The sequence below is a fragment of the Hylobates moloch genome, unplaced genomic scaffold (assembly GCF_009828535.3).
Source record: "Hylobates moloch isolate HMO894 unplaced genomic scaffold, HMol_V3 SCAFFOLD_4, whole genome shotgun sequence".
In the NCBI taxonomy this organism is placed as follows: Eukaryota; Metazoa; Chordata; class Mammalia; order Primates; family Hylobatidae; genus Hylobates; species Hylobates moloch.
The window spans coordinates 166,642,470-166,651,953 of record NW_026652279.1 but is presented as its reverse complement, the minus strand read 5'-3'; positions in this window follow the sequence as shown (position 1 = coordinate 166,651,953).

The following is a 9,484-nucleotide window of genomic DNA, read 5'->3' as shown; positions in this document are numbered from 1 at the left end:
GACTTATTTTTTTGTTTGTCCCTCTAGCAGTTTTGAGATCCTCCAGGTCAGAGGACATGTAGTCCTTCTCCTTGGATCTCGTCTATGGCCCACTAGAATGTAAGCTGCATGAGGGTGGGGAGCTTTCCTGTCTAGTTCATTGATGTATCTCTCAGATCTAGAGCAGCATCAGCCTCATAGCAGGATCTCAATAAATGTTTCCTAATGAGTAAAGTGAGTGAAATATTTTTTTTTTTCCATTTTACAGGTAAGGATCTAAAATATTTAGTAATCTGATTAGGGTTACAAGATTCTGACAGTCTGAATAAAAGCTATTCCTCTTAACAATTGCCTTAACTTCTGTTCAGTGAAGAGCCACTAATTAGAATAATTACTTGTACAAATATAGGACTCAGGCAGATCATCCTGGTATCATTAAGAAGAGATGGTGATACCAGTGTGCAGGACATGGTAGGCACTTAGCCCATGATGGTTTTTTTGTAATTGAAGAATTGGGGACAAGGATTAAAGAGACACTCTTCAGGACAAATTAATAGTGATAAATAAGAGAAGGATAGTCACAGATGGCTTTGAATTTCCTAAGACTGGAGATTGAATCTTCATGGGAGTGTCCAGCATTTTCTTCCCCATACCTGACCAATAGAATAGTTTCCCTTATTTGACTGTATTACCCCCTGTAGCAGGAATCTATCAAGCTGAATCAAGCCTGGAAATTACAGAACTTTCCAGAGCTAGATTCTCCTCATATCCAGTGTGAAATACTGCCAAGAAAAGAGAACACAAGTGACTAATTCCTCTTAGGGTTGTGTAGAGCAGAGACCTGACACACATTCCTCATTCTGCTCCTGATAGCAAGTACAACTCTGGCCGTTAGAAGTTTATTCCATTTACTCACAGCCAGTCCACTTCTGAGGCTGTCTGTGTTCTTGAACTTGTCATTTCAGTTGGTGCTATTCTAAAACATATTATCGTATACTCTTTAGCAGTTGTTTCAGATATATTCTCCTGTAATTCATGTTGAATGCATGCTTTAACTTTCATTAGATCATAAGCAATTAAAGAGAAAAGACAATCTCTTTTATCTATTTAGATCACCTACAATTAAAACTATCATCATCATATGCCATATATGCTCAAATAATGTTGATACGTTAACAGTTTCTCAATTGAATAAATTCCTCCACTGAAGTCAGTGATGATAGCTAGCTAGCTAGATGATAGATAGATTTGTGATAGATAGATGGATAGATAGGTAATAAATAGATAGATACGGTCTGACCTGACCCTTCCCAGTGAATAACTCATACCTGGTGGAAAATTACCTACCTTTGAGAAGACAAGTTTCCTGTTTTTAGGGTATCATTGCCAAAAAAGGTTATTGTATTCTCATTTCTGGAAAAACAATTCATCTTCTAATCATAGGCAATTTATTTCAGGAATTGGTTTACTCAACTGGAATATTAGACATACAGTAAGCATCTATTGATTTAAGACTCTAAAAAAAGGTGTAGTTTCAAGATTTGAGAGCCTACATTTTTTATTTTATTTTATTTTTTTAGACAGAGTCTGACTCTGTTGCCAGGCTGGAGTGCAGTGGCACAATCTCTGCTCACTGCAACCTCCGCCTCCCAGGTTCACATAACTCTCCTGCCTCAGCCTCCCTAGCAGCTGGGACTATAGATGCGTGCCACCATGCCCAGCTAATTTTTGTATTTTTAGTAGAGACGGGGTTTTACCATTTTTGCCAGGATAGTCTCCATCTATTGACGTTGTGATCTGCCCGCCGCGGCCTCCCAAAGTGCTGGGATTACAGGCGTGAGCCACTGTACCCGGCCGAGCCTATATTTTAAAAAGAACATTAGCCTACCTGAAATTCACTGGAGAATGTAATAAGGAAAATAATAAATAACCAAAAGTCAACTTAATAGTGTAAGAGGACTCTCACAGGACTCTTGAAAATCTTCCTGTTTCTCTCAATTTTCTTCTGCTGAAATACTGATTTAATGTCGCAGGTTTGGGGCTCTATATTACATTGGGATACAATACATAATGAACCTTAATGCCAGATGTAGCTTTTATCACTAAAGCCTTATAGAGATTAAATTTAGGACAATTTATTGAAGAGATAATATAAGCTCAAAAGCATGACTATTTGCTGAAAACAGTATAATTCTAAGCTCAGTGACTCTTTATGCCAATTAACGATTTCAGGATTATTTACTAGGGCATTGCAAGTTCACAGAAAGTTTTAAAAGCACTGAAACTGTTTACCACAGTATCATTTCAAAAGCAATAGAAATGAAAGCCAAAGGAAATGCTTCGACCACCTTCATTAAGAAGTTCATTGAGCTGCTCATTTCAACAGCAGGCTATAAACAGAGAAACCAGCCCTTAGAAATAAATATTAAAAGCTCATCTCCATAGACCAATAGGAGAGAACAATGAGCTAGCAACCTTTGATGTCACAAGGGAGACCATTCCTCAGCTGGAAATGTACCAAAGAAAACCTTTCCAAGAAAGAAATCTTTTTCTGAGAATGAAACAGAAAATTTCTAAAAACCTATTAAAACACTCAGTGTGAAATAATAGAAAAAAATTAAAGGATGCATCGTAAAATAATATAGCCTAAGAAATCAGCAGGTTATAACAGAAAAGAAAAAATACCACCTCAGTCATGTTAATAAAATGAGAAGTGAAATTAAACACTATAAATAAGATTTCTTACACTCTTTAAAAAGAAAATGGTTCAAACAGAATCGTTTTCTGAGGCTTAACTGTTTCAAATAATTTCTTTTGAAATCCAACATGTTTATTCTGAGTCTCAGATGGTTTGGGATCTTGACAATGGGATGCTGAGGGAGTATGGTGGAAAGAACAGGGATTGGCAAGAACAGGGATTGGCAAGAACATGGATTAGGTTCAAAGCTTGGTTTTGTTTCCTGTTGTAGACCTTAGACTATTACCTAACTTCCGTGGTCTTGCTTTGTTACCCAGAAGTTGGGTGCTGTCCATGTTCGCTGGTGGTTGGGAGCAAGGGTTTTAGATCAGGGCAGACCTCAGTTGGAATTTGCCATTTATGATGTATGAGCAAACAAGTGGACAGGACTGAAGAAATTAATAAGAAGCACTTGGTTTAGCACCAGGCACATAGTAAGTGCTCAGTGGATCAGGGCCAACATGATGTTGGTGATGATAGTAAGAAAGATTAAATAATATGCCTTGTACAATGCCCCCCAAACCTGGCAAATGCTGGATAAGCAGGAATTTCACTTCTTCTTTTACACTATTTTCCATCAAAATGTATGGATTATAATGGCAAAGACCAGCAATTATTACAGTGTGTATTGCATATAAATACTTTCTTAATATTTGCTAAATGAATAACTGATTAAATACACACACGAGCACACACAGACATGCCAATCTTACAGTTATATAGTGCCTGAGAATGTATCAGCCATTCTTGTGTATATCACCTCATTTGAAATGCACAGTAACCCTATGAGGTAGATAGCACTGGCATAGATATCCTGATTTCAAAATGGTTAGGATTCAGAAAAATAAACAAGGCTAATGACATTGCTGGTTAGTGGATTCAGTATTTCTGCCACTCAATTCAGTGTACTTTCCATGATCATACAGCATCTCTGGTATGTTAGAGAATTTTGTACAGAGAAGTTGTTGCCCACACAGAAGAAGTAAGAATCTTACTAGGAATACACCAAAACTTCCCCAGAAAGATCCTTCTGGGCAATGCAGAAAACTCTGTATCTGTCTTTTTTTTTTGAGACGGAGTCTCGCTTTGTCGCCCAGGCTGGAGTGCAGTGGCGCGATCTCGGCTCACTGCAAGCTCCGCCTCCCGGGTTCACGCCATTCTCCTGCCTCAGCCTCTTTTGAGGCCACCCCAGGATCTCACTGGCCTCAGACAGCCTCCAAGGATTATCTTCTCCAAAAATGCAAACTCAACCAAATGTAATTCTGCTCACTTTGCACACAACAACAAATCTTACGAAAAAAGTAGAGCACGGAAACATAGTTGACCAGGATGTGCCGTTAAATGACAGTCAAGACCCAAGCTTTCCACCCAGCTTCCAAGTCAGCAAATGTTATGAAGTCAAAAATAGACTGGTAAAGATGGAGAGAGGATGCAGAACAGAGTTGCTTTTACTGACTGGGAAGGTATGACAGAAACTTAACCAAAAAGAGCAGAGGGCTCTAGGACAAGAATGTTTCTCTCTTCTCCCTCCCTTTTCCTGCTCTAATTATTAACCTTGTTCTTTTCATGTTAAGTCAATTTGTAAAATTCCTGTCTCCTGACTCCCCCCTTTCCCTTCCTGTCTTAAGCTCTGTGGATTAATGCACTGGCGGTCAGATCTTGGCCACCAGCAACCACAGGTGGCTCTAGCTTGTAAACAGAAAGGCAAGGTGGTTTTATTGTTTATATGCAAGTCACTGAGTAGATCAGTGGATGGATTAACTTGAAACCTTTTCTTCCTGGGAAAGGCTGGATTGGTTCCTTGCAGGCTTGCTCCTACTGCCTGCAAAGCACCCCACCTGCCTGCCCTTGCACCCCCTAGGACATAGATCATGAGTCCATTTTATTAAAAATAATTCATAATCATGCTATGGTGACTGCCACTCGGATGTTTTCAAATGGAAACACTCAGGGGGAGCCCACAGAAACCCAAAGATCAGGTTAGATGCACATGTGAGAAGAATCTTTAAATTAATTTAGAATGAGGCAATTACTGCCCTAAATAAATGGTGCAGTCTAAAATACTGGAAGCACTTTGCAGTTTCCTCTGAGATCCATTCTTTGAATAGGAAGCATAATTATCCCAAAAGTGGAGATGACAGGAGTCTGATAAAGAAAGCTGAAAAACGGTGAATCCATTTCCTGACTCAGCAGCAATTCAGCTGCCTTTCAATTGCCTTGTAGCACAGCGTGCAGAAGGTTGACTTGACTGAGTCACAGGCCTGGGTGAAAGCATGCTTTCTACTGAGAATGGACCTTGTGGTTTGGGAGAGCTTATTCGATCTCCACTACTTCCTTGTATGTTGCTCCATGTGCAGAAACACCTATGCCATAGCTGATAGTAAATATTCAACAAATGCAAGCTCTCCTTTTCATACAGACAGTCTTCTCAGACCAGTCATTCCTCCAACAGAACCATTTTGCCACTGGAGAATAGAATGTGTTTTATCTGGTTTTCTGTTTCCAGCGTATGTGGCTGAGTGTTAGGCAAGAGCTGTGGATGTGCTAGATAGAGCCTTTTGTTACTCCTAGCAGATTAGTCACTAACTGAGATGAACTCCAGGAATCTTTTCTGTGCTTGGTTCTACTGCTGTCCTGTAGAAACCATTTTATCCCAATCAGTATAGACAGTCAAAGATAACTCAGGCAACTTAATTAATCATTTTGTCTCTTTAACTTGATCCAATGAATTGGCTAATTGCCTAGTGTGAATGAGGTGGCGTGCAGATAATGATGACAATTATACTAATGAAAGCCTGAGATATTGAGTTAATAATGGCCATATTAATAATGCAAAGAATAAATAGCTAAGCATTCGTGAGGAATGGTGAGCACAATTCATGTTGTAATACTAATAGAATAAAGTGTATTATTATGCCAATAGGTCAATTAGGAAGAAAAAGAAAAATATACTTTTAAATGAATGAATGGTACTTTTGACAAACAGAGAGATTATGTGAAATTAGGAGCTATCGACTCTCAGCCATGACCCTGAAACTTAGTAGAAACACAATTCCACAAGGAGACTGTGTGCTGGGCTACCCCAGACTGCCCGCCTGAGGACGGCAGCAAGACACTGGCAACCAGGCACACTGAGATCAAAGGACACCCAGTGATCAAATGAGGAGGCTTTTTGTTGGTGTCTGGCTTCCTGAGGATGGAGAGTATAAACAAAGATAGTGGCCTTCACAAAAGCAGTACTATCCACCAGGACTTTGCTGATCTTGAGTAAAAAGAGTCCTCTGGAATTGAATCTTCTCAGGGGTATTACATCAAACGATGATCGCTGAAATTCCTTCTCGCTTGTCTTTCTGTCATAGCAGACTGTTCTGAAAAGTAAACTATGAATTTTGTGTGCGGAAATGCTATGTCGTGGTGATTGCAGAAGAAAATCAAAATCCCAGGTGTATTAGTAATTTATGTGAAAACCTTTCTCTCGGACTCTCCCTCCCTGCCTCTCTTTCTTTCACTTCAGATCCTCAAATTGCCAGGGAATTCAATTAATTAAACAGGATGTCATTCAGGCATTGTCCATAGGTCTCTAGGCATTTTAGGGTACCAATTAGTGCCTGAGTGCCAATGCCTATCTCTACCTAAAAGGGAGCTGGCACAAGGCACAACATCCCTCAGCTTCCTTTTAGGGCTGAACTTGAGCCTGGGCTCTGCTTATCAGCTCCATTATCTTTCTCCAAGGCCGTTGTTGCTAAATAACTAAATTTTTAGATCTGTGGTACCAAATATGACTTTTGTTAACTATTTAGATTTTCCGAAAAAGTGCTTTTGGACCATTATACGTTTCTAGCCATAATTCTCAAATTTTAAGACATTGTTTAAAACGTTAACTTCCTAAATTGAAGATTTCAAGAATTGTGATTTAGCGACTCAGTATATGGCCCAGAAATCTACATTTTAAATAAATATTTCACTGTCAGCAGTGAAGGCTGTCTGCAGACCACATGTACAATAAAAAATGAAACGGCTTTATGGTACTGGCCATAGCTTACTTCTCTCTAGTCTCAAATTCTTACCTATCTGTGCTGAAAATACCTGATTTTTCCAGCCTGTGTTGTCTTCCAGAGCCCGACCCTCGATTACCTGCTTTCTGCCAGCCTTCCTAACTCTATTGGACTTTTGTTTCTGGTCATGCCTGAGGAACAAAGTTGTCTTATACTTCAGAACAAATAAACATTGATACTTCCCTTTATGCTGCATAGACAAGATAGCAAATAGGAAAAGGTGAAAAATAATCTGGTATTTTGTCCTCTTCCTGTCTTACGACCCAATTAATAGAGGCAAAAGTATCTGAAAATATCCACCAAAATATTGAAGAGAAGTTCAGGAAGAGGGAGAGACATCCAAAGACTATAGGTGAGTTAGGGAGATCAGGGGTGAGGGGAGAAATTATACATATTTTAAAGTAGTGGATAGACATTAACTACACTGAATTGATTCTTTCATTAATTTACAAATAGATCAATTAGCTGGATTTCCATTTTCCTGCTATAGCCAACGTTAGTTGAATACTTCTAACACTCCCTTAAGGTTTTCATGGGTAGTTATGAGAGAGAGGAATATTCATTGTATTTAGCTGTTTTTCATTTCCTCTCTCTTCCCTTCTGCACGTGAAGATGACTATAATGCCTGTGTCCCATTGGCTGGCATGAGAAAGTCAGGGAGACACCACCACCACCCCCACCCTCTCCTTCCCTCCTGCCGTAGCCAGAATACCTGTAAACCTGCATGAGGCCTTAACATGTGTTTTTAATAAAATAAAGATTATTTAAATATTAACTGTGCTTCTTTATATAGCCCAGATCTTTATATCTCATTTCCTTTGTAAAGACTATTAAATAATTGTGGATAATAATTATACCACAAAGATAAGCTGTATATTTTTTTCCTTTAGAAACAAATAATTGTCTCAATCATTGAACAATGTTTAATTTACGTAAAATAATTTGCTGCATTGACAAATTTTAAATTAATTATTCTTTCACCTATACTGATAGAATTTAGGGCATTTAAGCTATAAGATTCTTATTAAGAAATCATTTATATTTTTCCCCAAGTTTGTACAACCCCAAATAATTTCCTAGTGACTTTGTGCTGCCTTCTGGGTGCTAAAATGTAACATTGCATGAGATTATAAACCATTATTCTTAGTCTATCTGCTTACCTTTCTCACACTCCAAATTAACTCAGTTCTTTGCTATTTCTAGTCTTCTGTCCAACAACAAACTAACTTCCTGTGAAGTCAGAACATCGTCATTCTGCTGAATGGTACTGGCTTGCTTTATACAAAAATTCCTGATATTCCTTCTAGGTTTGTTTTTATTTTGACAGAGAGATCATAAAGATCAAGTAGCTGCAACACCAAAGTAGCTGTCTTTCAAACAGTGAGATTCCAGAAGTTATAAATAAATAGATAGTGGAAAACTTCAAATTACACCTGAAGGACATCCACACTGCTGTTTTGTGTACAGAGCTTTTTAGACAACTGCAAATGTATTATCCTGTACATGAATAAATGTTGCATCAATGTTAATCTCATATGTACTTGGAATAATCTTTGGCTCAAGCATGGTCTCTAGTTTTTTTAGATACTTTAAAGAGAATATTTTTTGTTCTTATTTTAAAATACTGGTATCAGTTTGAAGAGTTTAGAATTATTTGTGTGGTAGTGGGTTTGAATTGAAGATACCAGTACGAACTTATTTGGCTTAATATAGGTCCAGATGGCTACATACAGAAATATTTGTAGGTGTGCGTATATATCCAGGTTAGTACATAAGCATGCATTTTCTTGCTCTGTCAGCTGAGAGAACTAGAAGAAATGACACCTCAGTAGCAATGAGCACACCTACGTCCTAGAGCTTGGCTTCTGACACCATTTTCTAATAAAAGAAACAAAGGTTCCTTGGTGAAATAGATGATTCTGGGACTTAGGTAGGAAAATACAAGATAATCCCAGAGCATCTGGAAGTGTTAAAAAGTATGGAAGTACTCAAAAGGAAAAGTGAAAAATGCCACCAAATTAATGAGATATGTCAAAGGGCTACAAGAGCAAACTGGAAGAGCCAACTCTGGAAAAATCAGAGCAAGTGAATAACTAAATTAGCATTAGATTATGATCCAATAAAAAATAAATATCTGTGCATCTATACTGATATAAATATACTGATATAAATAAAAGATGGCAAAAATAAACAGATGGGAAAGAAGGCACCAATATCCCATTCAGAATTTCAAATAATTTGTGTAGATCCTCCACTTTCAGGAAGTGAAGCAAAATTCCCCAATTCCTGGGTGTCAGCTACATGTAGTGACCTCCTTCCATAATACACTGTGGCAAGCGGTTAAGAAAAGAGCACCTATACAGTCAAGAAACCTGACAATCTCTATCTCAGCCAGGTGATCAAGGTCAATACCAACAGCGTTTGTTGATATTATGTATCCTTGGTGTAATGTGATAGCCCAGTCTAATTATGAAAGAAAAAGACAAATTCTAATTCAGGGACAATCTACAATATATCTGACCAGTTCTCAGCAGAACAGTCAAGGTCATTAAAAATGAAATGAATTAGAGAAATTGCCACAGGCAAGAGGAGTCCAAGGAGGCACAACAACTAAAGTGTCATGTGGTATCCTAGATGTGAAGCCAGAACAGAAAAGGACAATAAGTAAAAACTTAAGAAGTCTGCACCAAATATGAACTTTAGTTAAAAATAA